Source organism: Bos indicus x Bos taurus, chromosome 5 (genome assembly GCF_003369695.1).
Source record: "Bos indicus x Bos taurus breed Angus x Brahman F1 hybrid chromosome 5, Bos_hybrid_MaternalHap_v2.0, whole genome shotgun sequence".
Taxonomy (NCBI): domain Eukaryota; kingdom Metazoa; phylum Chordata; class Mammalia; order Artiodactyla; family Bovidae; genus Bos; species Bos indicus x Bos taurus.
Window position 1 is genome coordinate 1,461,444 of NC_040080.1, and position 19,900 is coordinate 1,481,343.

The following is a 19,900-nucleotide window of genomic DNA, read 5'->3' on the forward strand; positions in this document are numbered from 1 at the left end:
ACCGTCTGCCCTGAATCTGAATTAGAGCTGCCCGCTGGTTACCAGGGATCTCCAAGTCACCCCCAGCAATGGTCAGTCTTAGCTGGGCACCTGGGCTAACAGGGCAGGTGGCCCGTTGGCTGGACACCAGGGCCATCGTGGCTACCCAACTCCTGCCCTGTGGACAAAGCCAGCTCCAGCTCCCCTGGCCACCGGCCCTTGACCTGACTTGGGCTGGACTTCCTCCCTCAGGAGGGACAGGAACCAGGAGCCGCCTGGGGCCTGATTTCCCCGCTGGAGTCCCGTCAGTCCTGGGCCGTGAACCTCATCACCGCCCAAGAGATGCCGGGCAGTACTGATCCCGGCTGGCTGATAGAAGATGCCGCTCAGAGGTGCCAGGTTATTTGCCAAGGCCCCGGGCTCCTAGGCGCAGCATCACCAAGGCCCAGAGAAGGAAGCTGGCACGAGGTCCCGGGGCGAAGTGGCCACACAACCCGAAGTCCCTCACCAGTATTTGCTTTTTATTATTTGTATGAATATACAAGATCCTGAAATAAGACCTTTGTAAATGAAGTGCTTAATTTCAGGGTTACCTATAAACATCCCTGATAATAAGCGGAACCCCGCGGGGCTGTAAGCACAGCAACTCCGGGGCAGGCCTTGGGCACTAGGGCCCGAGTCCCTCCGGGGCCGTCCCCAGCTCCTGTCCTGGCCCTGGGCCCTGGCTGGGCTGCGTGCTCCAGCTCCCCTTCAGTTCTTGGCCGGTGAGTGAGGACAAAGGGGGACGCCGCCAGACTGGCCCTGAGCCCCCCAGGTGGGCAGCTCTGGCCTCTCCCTGCCCCCAGCTGAGTGTAGGGAGCCCCCGGGCCCAGGAGGGCAGGCGGTACCGCGCCCGTGCGAGGAGGGACCACCTGTCCACGTCAGCATCTCCACTGGCACTTTGTCCCAGTTTTTAACAAAGCCCCGGTTTCCTTTCTGTGCTGGGCCCAGCTGGGGAGGCGTCTGGTGAGGACATTACCAGGAGTTTTCAGGGTGTCACTAACCCCAAATCAGGGGGGAGCTGGAGAGGCCAGGAGGGGTCATGGACATCAGCGGTGCTGGCCGGTCTTGCGAGTCACAAACGTGAAGGAAGAAGGGAGGGCCGGTTGGCCCAGAAAGGAAAGAGTGAGGTCACCAAGGCTGGGGGAGCAGACTGGCTCTGGACTCAGAAGAAGCGGAGAAGGGAACGCCTGGAGGGAAAAGACCAGGGAAGCGTTCCATGGATTGTTGGGGGCCAGAGTGAGGTACTCCGCCTGTGACAAAGGTCATGAGGAAGGAGGCTCGACATACGCAAAGGCGGGATCGAGCCTCAGGAGTCCCCCTGGAAATCCTCGAGCGTCTACCCCCATAACCAGAGCCTGCCTACTTTACTACTTTGTGCTCTTACCTACACCTCTGACTTTACGGGGGGCTGTCCCCCACCACCTCTTTCGGAGAAGGAGTTAACCTAGAGCTCCAGTCAATAAAAACTCTTGGGTGTGACGAGTGTTTTAACTTACAAACTCCTCTGAAGTTTCTCTAGCCTGCCTGACAGGCTCGTCTGGCCACATGTGATTGCTCACAGCCTCCCAACCGTGAGAGGCACGAGATGCTTTAAGCCCTCTAAAAACAGGTTCCTTAGAAAAGTTAGAAAACTATAAGTATAGTGGGCTAATTAGAAATTGTGTTGGTGAAGGGTTTTTCATTTGTTGAGCCAATGTTTGTTGCTAAGTCTCCACATCCCCTGCCCTTACACACATTAATGAATATATAGAAGGAATAAGTATTAACCTTTGATATTAATCACGTTAGACCTTAGGCTAAGTAAATTCTTTCCTTAACTAAAACCCACTACACCCTCACCCTGTAGGAATGTAACTTTATTTGGGTGGCGTCTGTTTTGAGAATAATCAGCCCTGGAGAAATAAGTGTCCTGATTGACTGACTGCTGTCACAAGGAGAGGGTCATAAATTGTCAGCAGGCCCCCCTGGCCAGAAGATGATGTAACACCCCTAAGACCTCTGTATACATTTGTATGAAGCACCTGACTTTGATAAAAGTCAGGACTGCTGACCCCGCGTGACTTTTGCATAACATCTCAGTGTATAAAAGTAGACCATGGAAAATAAAGAATTGGGATCAGTTTCTCGAAATACTGGTCTCCCCATGTCGCTCTCTCTCTCACTCTGGCTGAGTCTCCATCTGGAGCGCGGAACCCACCATGCTTACTAATTATGCCTGGGCTTCTAAGATCCGACCGGGGAGGCCTCAGTGTCTCCTCTCCTTCGGGAGAACGGAAGGACGCCTGCGGCCTAGGTAAGTGGTGCAAACTTCTTGTCTTGAAGTTTTATTGGTCTCCCGCGTAAACCAAGCTACTCAGCCTCTTTTCTCCACTGAATTTTCCTACTGAGCTATCCTTATTCTATTACTCTTTATATATTTAATTAATATCTAATTGAAGCTATTGTATCCTGATCCTCGCCTATGCCATCTCTCCTTCGAATACCCTGGATCAGCCGGGGCTGGTCCCCGGCAATGGATGGAACGATTCAGGTGCAGTGAGGGGGCTTTCCCGGCTTCCCAGAGGAGGCAACAGAGACAGGAGGGCACGGATGGGGAGGAGGGTGAGGGAGACCAGGGCGGAGGCAGAGCCTCGAGAGCCAGTCTGGGTAGGATCTCAGGTGGCCCTGGGTTCCTGGGACTGAAGCGAAGCAGGTGAGTGGGTGCTCCCTGGTTTCTAAAGGGCGTCGGTGGCTGAAGCCCCCACAGGGCTGATCAAAAGCCTCCTGTTTGATAGGATTGAAAGTACCCGGGGCTCCCAAACTTGCACAGAGATGGGGGTGAATGCATAGCCACTCAGCCCGAGTGAGCAAGCGGCGGGAATAAGGGGGGACCTGCTGAGGGTGAGTCTGGACCCAGAAGATGTCCAGCAGGCGGCTCCCTCCCGAGGGTCGGCCGGGCTGTTCTCATTACCCAGTCCAAGCTCCCCGCGCTCGCCGCACCATAGACCAACGAATCCAAGAGACAGGTGTTGGGGCAAGGAAGAGACTTTGATCACGGAGCCGGCAGGGCCCCAGATCGTGCTAAAGAACATGCCTGCTAATGCTGCAGATGCAAGAAACATAGGCTCGGTCCCTGGGTCGGGAGGATCCCGGGGAGGAGGGCACAGCAACCCACTCCGGTATTCTTGCCTGGAGAATCCCATGGACGGGGAGCCTAGTGGGCTACGGCCCATAGGGCCACTAAGAGTCGAACACAACTGAAGCGACTTTGCACGCATGGCAGACGAAGAAGATGGCAGGTGACCGTCTTGCTGGGGCCTGGACGCCAGGTTCTTTCATGGATCAGAGGGAAAGAAGCGATGAGGAACTACAGTCGCCAGGCAGAGCAGAGAGGGAGGGGCAGTGGGGAAGAAAGCGTCTCCACGGGGATGGCCAGCCTTGGGAAGGGGTGTATTAATCTCTCCTATTCACAGGTGGGCAGGGACAAGCTACCTCTCCAGGAGCTAAACAAAGGCACTTTCGTTCACAGTGAAGCAGGGGGCAGGGTCCTCCAGGCAAGCCATTGAGGATGATTATAACAACGAAAGCAAATCAAAGGAACAGTTTCCAGCGTGGAGTCAGAATTGGCTTCCTCCCTGCAACAATCCCAGAACTCCCTTCCCCCCACCCCCCGGACCTTCTGGACTCGTCTGGCAGGTTCTGGAGCGGCTCTGGGCCACTGTCCGCTTTGTCACCGCCCCTCCCCCAGTCAGCGGTGCCCGTTCCTGTGTGTTTTGATCTGTCATACCTAGGTGTTTCTGTTGCTGCCGAAAGTGATGTGCGTGCTTCATCAAGACCCCCCTTCACAGCACACTACTGGGGGCTCAAGTTTGTTTTCCCACTTAAAATAGAGACTTTTTAATCCTTACTGTCTTGGACTTGAAAACCAAGAGTGAAAAATGCCCAGTGCACGGTCCCCGAGAGCCAGGGGAGAAGGGGAGGCGCTCCGAGAGCCAGGGGAGAAGGGGGGCGCTCCGAGAGCCAGGGGAGAAGGGGGGCGCTCCGAGAGCCAGGGGAGAAGGGGGGCGCTCCGAGAGCCAGGGGAGAAGGGGGGCGCTCCGAGAGCCAGGGGAGAAGGGGGGCGCTCCGAGAGCCAGGGGAGAAGGGGGGCGCTCAGCCTCCCCGTTTCAGACCAAGCCTGTCTCCTCTGCCCTCCCCCTCCCCTCCTCACACCACAACACTATTTCCTTGAAAAATTCCTCTTCCTCTTTTTAAAGACAGATGAGAGTGTACTTGAGCTGTAACACAATGGAACAGAGAGTTTCCATTCAACTGCTAATGAAAGCCAGCTACAAAGAGCAAAAGGAATGAAGCAAAAAGGAAAAAGAACCATCTTTAGTGAGACCAGAAAAAAACACAGCCATCAGCCTTGGGTTTTGTGGGAAGATGTGGGCAAGCCCAGAAACAGCCACAGAAAGGTGTAGGTGTCAGCAAAGCCCGACTTCTCCAGACAGATAGCCTAGTGCAAAGAGCTGATCCTGAAAGGCGGGTTCCTGATGCACACAGGTGACGGAGGGTTGGCGTGGGGCAGACACGTGGTCTCTGGGGAGGGGAGGACGGAGGGGGTGCGCAGGGGCTGCACCGGCTCTGCCCCAGTGCAGGAGGGGAGGGACACAGGAACCAGACCTACAGAGGTGTCATCCCCCACCACCCCGCACTCACCTGGCTGCACCCTGGGGGTTGATTCTGAGACGAAGCCCCTCCTCTGGCCACCTGCCCACCTGCCCACCTGCACACCTGCCCATCTGCATACCTGCACACTTGCACACCTGCCCATTTGCACATCTGCCCACCTCCACACCTGCCCACCCGCCCACCTGCACAGCAGTGTCTTCTCCCAGGAGGATGGATGCCATGAGAAACTCAATCCATCAGGGCTTTGCTGAAGCTGAAGGTGGGATCAGATTCTTATCAAGAACAAGGGAGCTTGGGTGGGTAGATTCCATCCCCACACACACACAGATCAGTGAATTGGAGTGGAGTGAGTGGAATGGCAGAGTGAGAACCCCCTAATCTGTTCCTCCGTCACAGTGATGAGAGCGCTGGCAGCGCTTGTCATTATCAACAGAAATCTGGATGTTAGTGAGTGTTACCCACTCAGTCCTGGCTGACTCTGTGAGCCCATGTATTGTAGCCCGCCAGACTCCTCTGTGCATGGAATTCCCCGGACAAGAACGTGGGAGTGGGTGGCCATTCCTTTCTCCAAGGGATCTGCCCGACCTGGGGATTGAACCTGAGTCCCTGCATTGCTCCTGCATTAAAAGATGCTTGCTCCTTGGAAGAAAAGCTATGAAAAACCTAGATAGTGTATTAAAAAGCAGAGACATTACTTTGTCAACAAAGGTCCATATAGTCAAAGCTATGGTTTTTCCAGTAGTCGTGTATGGACGTGAGAGTTGGACCATAAAGAAGGCTGAGTGCTGAAGAATTATGCTTTTGAATTGTGTTGGAGAAGACTCTTGAGAGTCCCTTGGACTGCAAGGAGATCCAACCAGTCCATCCTAAAGGAGGTCAGTCCCAGGTGTTCATTGAAAGGACTAATGTTGAAGCTGAAACTCCAATACTTTGGCCACCTGATGCGAAGAGCTGACTCACTGGAAAAGATCCTGAAGCTGGGAAAGGTTGAAGGCAGGAGGAGAAGGGGACGACAGAGGATGAGATGGTTGGATGGCATCACCGACTCGATGGACATGGGTTTGAGCAAATTCTGGGAGATGGTGAAGGACAGGGAAGCCTGCAGTCTATGGGGTCGCAAAGAGTCGGACACGAATGAGCGACTGAACAACAACTCCTGCATTGCAGGCAGATTCTCTACTGTGTGAGCCACCAGGGAATCCCATATGTTAATGAAGAGCTTGCGATAACCAACAAGAGTTGACTCACGATAAAATGACGAGTCCTGCGAAGAGAAGGAGCCGTGCGTGTGCCCCTACCTCCCCCCTCACAGCCCTGCAGCCGCCTTGAGCACCAGCAGCCTGGCAGCCCTGGAGAGAGCGGGTCAGGCTGGCAGCTCCTGAGAAGCCCAGTCCTCGAAGGCCTCACTAGCTGTCGTGTCTCCAGCTCCCAGCGCGCCCCCTTCTCATGACTTGACCTGACTCGGGGCCCTTGGTGAAGACCGTCTGTGAAAGTTGTAAATGCACTGGATTGAGAAGCATCTTGAGAGTGGAGAGCGAAGCACTCGCTCTGTCTGATCAGCGGATCTGTTTGTTATCAGGTAACTTCCTCTCAAGGTGGGATGGGGGTCAGGCAGAGAGGGGCCTGGGAGGATTCCTGGCTGCTCTGTGCACCCCTGGGGGCCATGGAAACATGCTTATAGGTGGACCTGGGGCAACTTGACCGCCACGTGGGTGATCTTTGTCAAAGACACGCACGTGTATACAGATAGAGGGCAAGAGGGTAGGAAGAAGTGTCTTTGCCCTGATTTATTTCAAGTATGTCATGGTCCGGGTGTGGGTTGGAAAACAATTGCCAGACATGAGACAGAAAGAGAGGGAAATAAAGTGTATTAGAGTGGGAGATGCTGTTAGAAGAAATAAAGTTTATTAGAGTGGGAGACGCTGTTAGAAGAGCGGGCCCCCTCAAGGGAGAACCGACGCTGAACAGGGGTCCTTAGTCCGCTTTTACGCCCAGGGCGCGAGGAGTGGGACGGGGTCTTGCGGGTCATGTGCTGAGTGGATGAGGCATGTAGACTGGGTGGGGTGAGAGGAGGGCAGACGCCTCCTCCCTGGGGGGTAGGAGGGGAGCCTGGTTATACTGCTCCGTTAATAGTTGCAGCGTGGGGAGGGGAGGGCGATCAGGGTCTGGGTTTTCTGTTCCTGCATTCCGAGACCCTCCTTGGTTTTATCTGCTCTTTAGTCCTTGGGTCACCACAGTTTACAAGCACTTTTAAGTAGTCCTTAAAGGCAACAGACCAGATTTCAGATTTTTACAGTTTCCATAAATAAATAGAAAATAATGCAAATAAATAAGTAGAGAGATCGGAAGACGGTGACAATATCTGGGATACATGTCTGAGAATTAACTTTATTTACATAGAGGGGGGCTAGTGGACTATCAGAAGTAAACGAGTCTAGAAACAAGGGTTTTAAATGCTATTAAAAGTTACAAAGGCAACAACAGAAAAAGCAGACGGATTAGCTTCCAAATTATCAGAGGGGAACACACACAGAGAAGCTGCGATCCGAGCAGCGAGCGCCGGAAAGCAACGGAAGCGTGAGAATAGAGATACAGTAGAGGAAGTCAGTAATCAAGCATGTGTCACAGCAGAAAGTACATTCATTTTCTGCATAAGATACATTTGCTAACTAAGAGAAGATGCCCAGATCAAAGATTGAAACCCAGTGTGTGCGTCGTTTACAAGGTATGTCCAGCATAAGGCAATCGAGATACTCGGGGCAAAGGGGCGCAGACAAAGGTAAACGGAAAGAGGGAGCGGGAACGGCCATGTGAGCGCCGACAGGCTTGTGATCAGCACGGAGCTACTCCAGGAGGCCACGGCCGCGTGAGCGCCGACAGGCTTGTGATCAGCACGGAGCTACTCCAGGAGGCCACAGGAGCCGCGTGGCAGAGACGATGGGCACAGGGCAAGCGTCTGTCACTTGTGTGTCTGTAACCAACACAGAGTGAAACCCACAGCAGGTGGCAAGAAGGGCCGGGTGCACAGAACTAAAAGTAGCTTCATTTGGGTCCTAGGACTGCAGGGCCCAGAACAAGGCTTTGGACGAAGAGAGTCTGAGGGTGAGCCAGGAGGTGGGGAGCCCGGTGCGGGGGCCAGCTACAGGATTGTCTCAGCATCAGCCACCTATGGGCCTCGGACCTGCCGTCCAGCACCCCCAGGGACCCCTGCTGGCTGTCCCCTCTGGGCTGGAGGCTGAGGCAGTGTCCGTCAGTGTCCCCCCACCACAACTGGAGGTTTGCTTACCCCACAAACGCTCCGGGCCTCCCCACAATGCTGAGGAAGCCTGGGGTCAGACAGGGTGGGGTGCGGGGCCATCTCAGTGCAGCAGCCTCAGTGACCGCGCCTGGAGGGGAGATGTCCCAGGACTACAGAAGGCCTCTGCCCCGAAGAAGACGTTAGCCTCGCCTGGCTCATCCCCGAGGCCAAGTAGGGCTTCCTGGGTGGTGCTGGTGGTGAAGAGCCCACCTGCCAGTGCAGGAGACATAGGTTCCATCCCTGGGTCGGGAAGACCCCCTGGAGGAGGGCACGGCACCCACTCCAGTGTTCTTGCCTGGAGAATCCCATGGACAGAGGGGCCTGGCGGGCTGCAGTCCGTGGGTCACAAAGAGTCGGACACGACTGAGCAACTTAGCACACTCGCAAGCTCAGGTAGACAAAATGCTCGTGAGCCTCGTGCATGAGGCAAGGGGCCCACGCAACTACATGTCCCAGCTCCAGGCTGAGGACCCGGAGCGCTGCTCCTTGGCAGGTCCTGTGAATCATGCATAGAAAATGGCCGTGTGCGTGGACACAAGAAATGCTTGCTGCTTCCTCAGGAAGCACCCGGAACCACTGAGTGCTGGAGGCAACCACAGTGAGACGTGATGCAGTTCAAGCACCGAGTGACTCGGCATGAATACTTCAAGTTCTGAATTAAAGAGATGATTAGATAAATTGGCCACTCAACCAAAAGTAGGAAAATAATGAAAGGCAAAACAGAGGATTTTATAAAAGAAAAGACATGAACGATGCATCAGAGAAAAAAGAGTGTAATTAGTAAATAATTTCAAAAGTAGCTTCTTTACAAAAAACCCTACGAAATTTAAAATATTAAACCTAATTGCAAAAGGGAGATGAAGAGGAAGAGACACAAAATGAGAGATTAGGGTAGGAAATAGCCCAAAATGAAGGCAGGTTATATTTATATTTTTTCCTCAGCTACATATAATTTGAAAAGGCTAGAATAAATAAGTGGTTATGCAAGAATAAACAGATCTAGAAATATAGTATCTATCTATCTATCCATCCATCTATCCATCAGTTTATCTATATATAGTCAGAGTCCAAAATTTACCTGTAGATGAGTCTATCTACATTGACCAATTATCATATACAAAATTGGGAAAGTTGTCCCCTTAAATCACCCATGCTAAGACAGTTCTTTATTGAATTCTATCAAAATGTCAGAGAATAAATAATGGAGAAGTTATTTAAATTTTTGGAGACCTTTCTCTTTTAGCTGTTTGCTGCTGCTGCTGCTGCTAAGTCGCTTCAGTCGTGTCCGACTCTGTGCGACCCCATAGACGGCAGCCCACCAGGCTCCCCCGTCCCTGGGATCCTTCAGGCAAGAACACTGGAGTGGGTTGCCATTTCCTTCTCCAATGCATGAAAGCGAAAAGTGAAAGTGAAGTCGCTCAGTCGTGTCCGACTCTAGCAACCCCATGGACTGCAGCCTACCAGGCTCCTCTGTCCATGGGATTTTCCAGGCAAGAGTACTGGAGTGGGGTGCCATTGCCTTCTCCGTTTAGCTGTTTAGTAGAACCCAAAACATTATTCGCGAGTGCGCCCACACACACACACACACACACGCATGCATGCACACACACTCGTGCGCAGCTAGAAATGTATCTAGTCTGTAGACTTGGTGCAAAAATTCTACGAACTATATTAACAAGTAGAATCAAGCGAGTCTCAAAAAGAAAAATATGGTATGATTGATGTAGTTCTTTCCAGGAACTAGAAATGGTTCCGTATTTGGAACTGAATTACAGATTAGATTCAAAACATACCCAATAGAAATGGTTAATGATTTAAAAAGTATTCTTGAAAAAACTGTTTAAAATATTTAAGGATCAGAATTCCTTTCCTCCAAAAAGCAGTTGAAGAACATAGATGGGAATGTTCTTTAAACATTTTCAGTAAAAGAAACACAAGTAGCCAATCCACATAATACAAAAGTTTCAGGTTACATGAAGTTAAAAAAAAAAAGCCAATGAATAGGCCAGTGATCCAGTGTTCTCTTGGTAGGGTCTGCCCTGTCGAGGTGTGAGGGGCCCTGGATTGACAGGGATGCGCAGGACAAGCCCTCATCCACTTGGCAGCCAGATGACCTCTGCACTGTCTCTTGGCTCAAGTCCCAGCATCTTGAAAGTAGCAAAACGCACTTTCCGCCTGTCCCGGCGCCTCTGCGTTTAGAATGCAACCTGCCCGAGTGCTTGCACGTAAAAGCAAAGATGTATTACAAAGATTTCCATTTTTTTAATAATTATAAGTGCCTGGAACCAATATAAGTGCCTCTCATTATGGGAATGAGGAAATAACTTATGGAATATCATGGAGCTATTTTAAAAATGGATTAGAATATCTCCAAACTACATTGCTAAATGAGAAAAAGCAAAATGCAAAACAGGCTGTACATAATGCTCCTATTAGTGTTTTAAAGAGGGTGATTTATGGACAAACACACTCCCAGTAATACGGCACATCCTGCAGCCCAGGGCGGATGAGGGGTGCCTGGGAGAATCCGCAGGACTGTGAGCAGGCATGGCCTCGGGGAAGCGGAAGGACACCTCAGGCGCAAAACCAGGGGCTTCTATTTGCACGGCCTTTGAACTGGTTTGATGTATTAACCTCGATGCAGTATTGCTTTTCCAGTGAAACGTGAAAAAGCACGCATGCTCAGTCCCTACCATCATGCCCAGCTCTTTGCAACTCTATGGACTGTAATCTGCCAGGCTCCTCTGTCCATGGGATTCTCCAGGCAAGAATACTGGAGTGGGTTGCCATGCCCTCTTCCAGGGGATCTTCCTGACCCAGGGATCGAACCCATGTCTTCTGTGTCTCCTGCATTGCAGGCAGATTCTTTACCTACTGAGCCACCTGGGAAGCCCTAAGACATACGCACTTATGCATAAAGCATATATGCATATGCATGTATATTCATATATATATGGGCTTCCCTGGTAGCTCAGCAGTTAAAGCATCTGCCTGCAATGCTGGAGACCCGGGTTCGATCCCTGGGTTGGGAAGATCCCCTGGAGAAGGAAATGGCAATCCACTCCAGTATTCTTGCCTGGAGAATCCCGTGGACGGAGGAGCCTGGTGGGCTACAGTCCACGAGGTCACAAAGAGTCAGAAACGACTGAGCGACTTCACTTTCTTTCATATATTCATATTCATACATGAGTGTATAATACTCACACATATACATACAGGTATGGGTCTCCAGGAGTGACATTTAAGAGCAGGGAGCAGGGAGTCCAGCCTAGATGTGGTCCCCATGGGCTCACCTCTGAGCCCTGTGTCCGAGTTTCTCATCGCGAGAGTGAGTGTATAATACTCACACATATACACATAGGTATGGGTCTCCGGGAGTGTCATTTAAGAGTGGGGAGCAGGGAGTCCAGCCCAGATGTGGTCCCCATGGACTCACCTCTGAGCCCTGTGTCTGAGTTTCTCATCGCGAGAGTGAGAATGATACACAGCCCTGCCTCAGAGGCTCTGGTGAGGACGGGCTGACACATGCCAGGCGATGCCCACAGTGGCTTCTACCAGGGTGTCAGGGACTGCCATCTGGGCCCATTTCTTACCCTTCTTAGCATTGTCTGCCATGTCCTGCTCTTGGGCACTGCATCCTGAGTCCCGAATGTGTGGCCAGAGATGGACACGTGCCGTGTCCAGTAAGTGCTGCTGTGGTAGGACTGTGGGGCTCCAGACCCAGGCTGGAGGAGGTTGGAAAGCCTGATGAAAGAGGCATTCACCTCTCGAGATGTACGAAATCATTCTGGCTTATACCCGACTTAACTTGAATTTGATGCTGACTAAAATAGTCTGTTTAGGGCCCAGCAGACATATATGGTCCATCTGTTGTCATTACTAGAGAAAAGGCCACACTGGCCGAAAGTAAAGAACGTCCAAGTTACAAATAAAGACTCAAGGCCTCCGTCCCTGGGACACCAATGCTGGCCTTCCCTCAGTGATAAGACTCGCGTCCCGGGTGCAGTCCATGGGATCACAGTCAGACACGACTGCACGACTGAACTGAGCTGCTCAAGAAGAGAAGACTCAGCGTTACTGCTCAGTCATGTCAGCTCTTTGCGACCCCGTGGACTGCAGCCCGCCAGGCTCTTCTGTCCTGGGATTCTCCAGGCAAGAACACTGGAGTGGGTTGCCATGCCCTTCTCCAGGGGATCTTGCTGACCCAGGGATCAAGGCCAGGTCTCCTGCACTGCAGGCGGATTCTTCACCCTCTGAGCCACATTTGTTGATTATTTCGTTGACGAGCCTTATAGTACTAGAAAGAGAGAAAGGATAAAAGAAATCAAACAAATAAAACGAAGGCACGTTCACGGCCAGGTTAGGCCTGCCGCTTCAGGGATATAAAAATGATAGAAAGCATTGAACAACCTTGTACCTTGGGGCAAGTTTATTCATAATAAATACACGGTGAGATAGAGAGAGGGTCCGCGGACATTTCCACTCTTATATGCACCTCGAATTATGACTAAGATGCCCCTACAAATAGGTGAGGAGCGGGTGGGCATTTCAATAAGCCAGGCAGGGACAACTGCATAGCCATATGGGAAGATAAAATTTTATCTCTCTCCCAAGCCACACACAAAAATGAATTCCAGATGGCATAAAGACCTAAACTTTAAAATCCTAGAAGAAAATGTGTTTTCTTATTCTTATTCAGATTCTTATTTCTTAAATAAGACACAAAAGCAAAAAATCTAGAAGAAATGAATAATGTATTTCATGACATCAAAATTTAAAACTTGATACAGCAAAATCGCGATAAATAATAAAGAAGGAGGAGGTTTTTATCCAATAAAATCAATAACAATTTTTATCGGGAATACACAAACAACTCATACAAAGCATCAGCGGGGAAAAGTAATAAAAAATAAAAAGGAAGATATAAATATGCAGTTCAGAGAGGGCGGACTCTAATGCCCAACAAACATGTGAGGAGGATTTAATGTCATTCATATTTAAAATGGCTAGATAACCTTGGAGACTTCAGATTTATAACCAGACAGTCGCAGGCACGGGCGAGACGTGCTCCCGGTGGAGGCTCAGGGGCCAGCTGAGGACCGCTGACGAGTGACACAGAAGCTGGGAGGCACCTCCACCGCCACCTCTAAGGCAGCTCACCCACGTGCTGGGGAGACAGGGACGTTCAGGCAGCATCATTAATACAGCAAATCTGCAGAAACAACCAACGTGCCCATCGACAGGAGAATGGACAAATAAGCTGGAACATAACAAAATGGAAAAGTTTACAGTTGTTTAATTGAATAAACTGTGCGTTGGTACCTCGAGGAGAAAAGATCTCACAACACTGTGAGAACTGAAGACGCAAACTGCAAAATCCTACGTGTATAGCGCATGGCAGGAGTGCATGCTAAGTCGCTTCCGTCATGTCTGACTCTACGTGATCCTATGCACTGTAGTCCGCCAGGCTCCTCTGTCCGTGGGATTCTCCAAGCAGGAAAACTGGAGTGGGTTACCATGCCCTCCTCCAGGGCACCCTCCCTACACAGGGGTCGAACCCACGTCCCGTAGGTCTCTTGCCTTGATGGGCGAGCTCTTTAGCACTGCCGCCGCCCGGGAAGCCCGTATGGCGTGTTATGCTCTGCATAAATGGCAAAACAAAAGCTGTGTGTGCCTCTGTTCACAGCCACAGGTGTGTGTAGAAAAACTGCAGAAAAAAAGAGGAAAAACACAAGGTTCACTGTAGGGAAAAGTCCTGGAGGCGTCCAAAGATGAGACCGGGACCGTCCAAATCCCGCTGCTCACCTAGGAGAGCTCACTTCCTATTTTCATCCTGATTTTCTGTGTTCAGGGCATTTTAGATTTACAGAAAAACTGAGCAAATGCTACCGCGGGTTCCGCATACCCACCCCTCTCCCACCGTCAGGGGACAGTGCCGTGCATTTGTTAAGTTAATGAGCCAGGACGGACAGCCCCCTGTTAGCGCGAGTCCACAGTTGACGCGCAGGGGATCACCCTCGGTGTATCTTCCATGGGTTTGGACAAGTGGACAATGCCGTGTACCCACCATTATCAGTGTCCTACAGAGAAGCTTTACTGCCCGAAAAGTCCTCTAATCTCCTCCCATTAACTGCTCCCTTGCTTGCCTGAAACCTCTTATAAACGCTGATCCTTCTACTGTCTCCACAGCGGTGCCTTTTCCGGAACGCCAGAGAGTTAGAATCGCACCATCTGTAGCCTTGTCAGACTGCCTTCTTTCACTTCAGTGCAGTCTCTCAGTCGTGTCTGACTCTTTGCGACCCCATGGACTGCAGCACGCCAGGCCTCCCTGTCCACCACCAACTCCCAAAGTTCACTCAAACTCATGTCCGTCGAGTCGGTGATGCCATCCAGCCATCTCATCCTGTCTCACTCTTTCACTTACTGATATGCATTTAAGGCTCCTCCGTATCTTTTCATGGCTTAGTAGCTCATTTCTCTTCAGGGCTTAATAATATTCTACCGTCTGGCTAAACCACCGTTTTTTATCCATCACCCACTGCAGGACACCTTGCTTGCTCCCAGTTCCGGGTCATGATGCTCAGGCTGCTGTCCATGGTCGCCTCCAAGAACTTGTCCAAGAGACCGTGGATGGGTTCCGCCAGTGTGCGGCCCTGGAAGCCGCCGTCCAGGCAAGCAGAGCTCTGGATTCACCCGCGTACCTGAGGTCAGCTGTGAGCTCCCTGCCACCTCAATTCTCAGATGGCCCAAGAAGTCACTGACTGCCAGTTTGCCCAGCACTTCTCTTGCAGGGATGGAAGTGAGGGCTTCCGAGTTGTTTACAGGGTCCAGCTCCGCCCACAGGTCCTTGTCAGTTCCTCCCTTACTTCCGTGCTCAGTCTCCGCTGCAGGACGAGACCTGCTGACCTGAGATGCTTCATGCTCAAAGGTCCTCCGGGGAGTCCAGCGGTCGGCAGACTTCCCGCATGCCTGCCCGACACCCCCACGAGTGAAATGCAGCAGCTCAGTCTCCTCTTCCCCAGCATCTCAGAGCTCCTCCCGGCCCGGCCACAGAGCTCGCGGCCCAGGAGGGCCGGCTCTGCCTGGGGCGCCCGGCATCCTCTGGGGCACTTCCGCAGACTCCGGGCGCGGGGCTACGCACAAGCGTGCCCTGTATTTGAACCTCACTGTCTTTGTCTCTCCTCTTCACATGAATATTTATCGCGAGGAAGGCCCAGCCAGCACGCCAGCGGCCCCATTCACGGAATCCATCAACAACTCCTTTGTGAAACCTGACCTGGGGACGGAGGATTGAGAGGGAATGAATGTGTTTCGTTTTCTGAATCACAAGGACTGTGATCAACAATATTCAATGGGCTTTTGTTCTTCTATTTCTGTGGGACCCAGAACTTTGGGAGGGCAAAGTGATGGTGAATTGGTTGCAAGATTAAATGGAATCTTTTCCAATAGGAAGGGGGGCTCGGGGGCTTCTGTGCTCTGCTCCTGGGACTCAGGCACTGCAGCCCTGCAGGAGAAGCCTACCTGTGCAAAGCTGGGGCTCCATGGTCCCCCTTCCATAGCACAGCCTTAGGGGTCAGCGCACCTGCCCCTGACCCCGGGGCCTTAGGGGAGGGCCCAAGTGCCAGAGACCCTTCCAGCCTGGACTCAGGACTCGTGTCCAAGCCTCCATCTGTTCACTGTCCAAACAAGTGCTCAGCCAGCCAGTCTGGGGGGAGAGGCATTTCAGACAGTCGGCGGAAGTCCTGCAAAGCAGCAGGGGAGCTGCGAACCCCACTTTCAGCTGGGCCCCCAACATCACACATGGCTCCCCAACCTCTGCAGTCCCAGCATCCACACGCAGCAGGGTCCAGAGCCCCCAGACCCTATCCTCCAGGGGCCAGGTATTTCCCCTCCAGCCTCTTCATCCAGCCAGCAGGAGGGAGGCCCCCACCCGCTCATGGCTCAGGGCTATGCCTTCTTTCCCAGGAAGCCCACCTCCTTGGAAGCTTCTTCCCCAGCTCCACTGTATTTCCTCTTCCACAGCCCTTCAGAGAGATTTCTAGCAGGGACCCTGTGTGTGGGTGTGTGTGTGAGTGTGTCTGTCTGTCACACACACACACACAAGCACACAAATAACCCACTCCTCCTATAACACACACCAGCTTCAAAGCCTCTTTCCCAGAAGGGTCCCAAGGTGCCCTGGGCCGGGTCTTTCTCCCCAGGAGGTGAGAGCACCTCCCCAGGGACCGAAGCCCTGGGCCGTGAGGCTGCACGCAGAGCTGGGAGGCTGGGCTCCGGCCAGAACATGCGGTAGCCACCGCGGCATCTGTGGGGCCCTGGGGCACAGCTGGGCATGGATGTCTAGCCGGCTCCGGGAGCCCCGGGGCCCTGAGGAAGCAGACACATGTGTGATGAGCCGTGTCTCTGCGAGAGTGGAGCCACTGCGGCCGGGAGAGCTGTGGGCAGAAGCCTCCACCCCCGGTCCTCCCTGAACCTTCCAAGATGGCCATCAGGGCTGGCTCCGTGCCACGGCGCTGAACCGTATCCACCTTGAGGAGGAGTTTATGGGGACTTAAATCCCGTGGGGTGAAGAAGTGGATTTTTGTCATCAACTGCACAGGAAGTTAGATCACAGCTTAAACATCCCGCAGGGCCCGGGAGTGGGTCTCCAGGCAGACGGCACATGGGCTTCCCCAGTGTGACTGCAGCTGTGGTCCACGCGGCTCCGGAGACGGCTTTAGGGCAAGATGGACGCTTCGACAGGACAGGTCCTGACGGCAAGGTGGCCGTCGGGAAACAGCTCCTCTCGACACCCGTGACCCCTCCACGTCCGGTTCTGACGGCCTCTGCACCAGCACCCTCCGATGTCACCTGACCAGAGCTGCCCCCTCCCGGCCGCCACGGCCAGAAGGCCCTTCCCTGGTGGAGACCGGAGAGGCCTGGGGGCGTCGCCCACACCCGCCTCCAGGGCCATCCGCACCAGGGGCTTTGAGGCACGATTCAGGCTCCAAAGTCCTCTGTAGGGTCAGGCTGGGGCCAGGCTGCCCCCCAGCCACGCCCGGACACGCGGGAGGGGCCCGGCCAGCATCCTCACGGGAATATCCAGACCCTCCGAGTCCACCCATCCAAGCTGAAGTCTCATCTCACCTCACACCGGAGCGTCTCTGACGCCTCCCATCTGAGAAACCGCACGGCTCACTCGGGCGCCCTGACTCGGCGCGATCACTGCTCCCATCTCTAGCTGTGGTTTCGTCAGTGAGTGCGCACGCCTAGACGTGGAAGGCCTGCCTTTTCTTTTCCTTGGCATCCTTCACACCTCTTTCAATCCACAGCTGACCCAGCCTCTTCCTTCTCCTTACCACCGTCAGCTGGAGAAGCCACAGCCCCATCGGCGGGCTTTCTGTCTTCCGTGCTTTGCTGGTGGGCCCTCGGGTGCAGGGCTGCGTGTGCCTCTGTCCTCCTGGCCTCCGGGGAGTCTCAGAGTCGGCGGCATCCCTGGGCTCAGGGACCACCACCTGGGCAGGACCACAGGAGTTTCTCGGGTAAGGAGGCACCTGCTATCCCGTCTTCACTCTTTCTTTGACGTCAGCGTTACTGATGCTCAGCACTGAGAGGCACTGGTTCCCTGGGAGACGATAGTGGTACCTGTCTTCCTGTTAGCCGGACACACTTTGTAAGGAGGGCTGTCCTCACGTTCACACGTGTGCCGGGCACACTTTGTAAGGAGGGCTGTCCTCACGTTCACACGTGTGCCGGGCACACTTTGTAAGGAGGGCTGTCCTCACGTTCACACGTGTGACGCCGGCTCAGGTAAGGGTTTACTCTCGAGGGATCGAGGCCGGACTCTTCCACAGGATGTACCTAATCTTCAAGAAAATGGCTTTCTCTCTGCTGTCCACTGAGTGTTCTTTCCACACCGTCACCGGCTGTGTGGGAGGGGCCTCGATCGATTGCAGGTCTTAGCACCTGGATGCACAGGCTGTGTCGTCTGGGGTCAGCGGTGGTCTCGTCCAGCCCCGGCGGCCCCTGAGTCCTGCAGACGTGGACTCCTTCTGTCTGAATGTCCAAAGGCCCTGGGTCAGCCTCAGCCTGGGGAGCCAGGCTCACCTTGCAGGCTGCCCCCACAGGCTCTGACTCCTCCCGGCAGGGCCTCGGGTCCCAGCTGCCAGGAGCGCCTTCTGTCTGTACACTCCTCCGATGTCCTTTACGTGAACTGGGGGAGATGCAGAATCTCTGCTGCTACCTGACGCCTCCAGCCCCCAGAGTGCAGCTTCACTTCTTTTCCATCACTCGACATCAACGGCAAAAGCCACTGCTGCGTCCTGAGCGTTCCCTCCTCAGGAGAAAAGTGTCCTGTGAGTGAGGACTCGGCCCTGTTCAGTGTGAGCTCCCGATCTGGGCATGGAGTGCATCCAGTGCCGTTTACTAACTGAGCGAGAGAGCATTTACTGAGTATTTACTCTGTCTAAGCTATGCACACACACACACTCGCATTTACAATTCCCAGCAATATTATAAGTTAGGTCTTGTTATTTAACCCCATTTTAGAAAGGAGGACACCACTGCCTAAAGAGATAGCAATTTGCCCAAGATCAAATTTCCAGCCGTGCCGCCAGTCGCTGGCTCCAGGCTGCATCCCACGGACATGCTGAACCACAGGGGCACCAGGTCACCCCTCAGAGCCCAGGGTCGTCCTCACAGTGGCACTTCAAGAGGGAGGCGGGATGGATGTCGCAGGCAGGGGGCCAGCCCGCTTCTGTGGACGCCTCTATCGCACACTGAGGGAAGGTGGGAGGGGCCGCAGGGAAACGCATGGAAATGAACAGGTGATTCTTGTCTGGGGTGACTGACGATGTGTGAGTTTTATCATCATTCGTTTGTTTTGAAATGGAAACATCAGATAAAAATAATTTAGGCAGATACCTCAGCGTCAAAAGCCATCCGCCCTGTGTCTCCACACTGGCGGGGTGGGGGGCTTAGCGTCCATGGGCCCCTGTTGTAGCTCAAGGGCAGGAAAGAGGCCCTTCTGCCCATTTCTAGAATAGCCTCGACTCACGGCTGTCATTTCCCGTGGGTTCAACGTGGCGTTCCTGGGCACCTGTTGTGAGCATAAAGCCCGCGGGTGAGGAAGCCCAGCCTCCTTTGTCAGACACGGGCCTCGGAACCTAATCGACTGTTGTTGGGCACCATGAGAAATGCAAGCTAGAAAGACAGAACCCTAGTCTCAGCTATTTGAGCTGAAACAAGAGACAGGAGCACACTGGGGATGCACCTCACTGATTGTTCCGCCGTGTTTCGTACCCAGGAGCCCAGCAACGAGCCCACCCTGAGGATGGTGACCAGGATGAGGAAGGGCTCAGGACTCCAACGTGAGGAGCTGGACACAGCTGCAGAGTCTGGTAGCGCCTGGTCGACCAGCAGTTCTCAGGGAATGTTGACTCAGTCGAGTGCACGTCTCTGTGACCCACAGATGCCCAGGCCGGCAGGTCAGAGGGGAGAGTCCAGCAGCCCCTTAGCGAAGGACACTCCCGGTTGACTGCTGCCTCTGCGTGCCCGGCAGCAGGGAGGAAAAGGGGTAGCAGAGGAGCCTTAACTGCTGGTGGGGTCAGTGAAATGTATTGGCCCAGAAGCTGAAAATCTGAATTCCAGAGAAAAACCTGTCTCCGTGGATGACAAGGTATCTATGTCAGCCTCTGTCCAGGGAAGAGGAACCCGGTCTGGGTTTACAACAGAACTATAGGAGTTAAAAATCACTTTGAAAAAGAAGAGCAGATTTTCAGGACACATGCCACCTGTTCTCAAGACTTGCCGAAACGCAGCAAACAGAGCCAACATGGTGAGCGCAGACACATAGATCAAGGGAGCTGAGCGGACTGTCCAGGAACTGACCCACAGAAATATGGCAGATCGATTTTTTGACAAGGATGCTAAGAAAATTTGTTGGGAAAG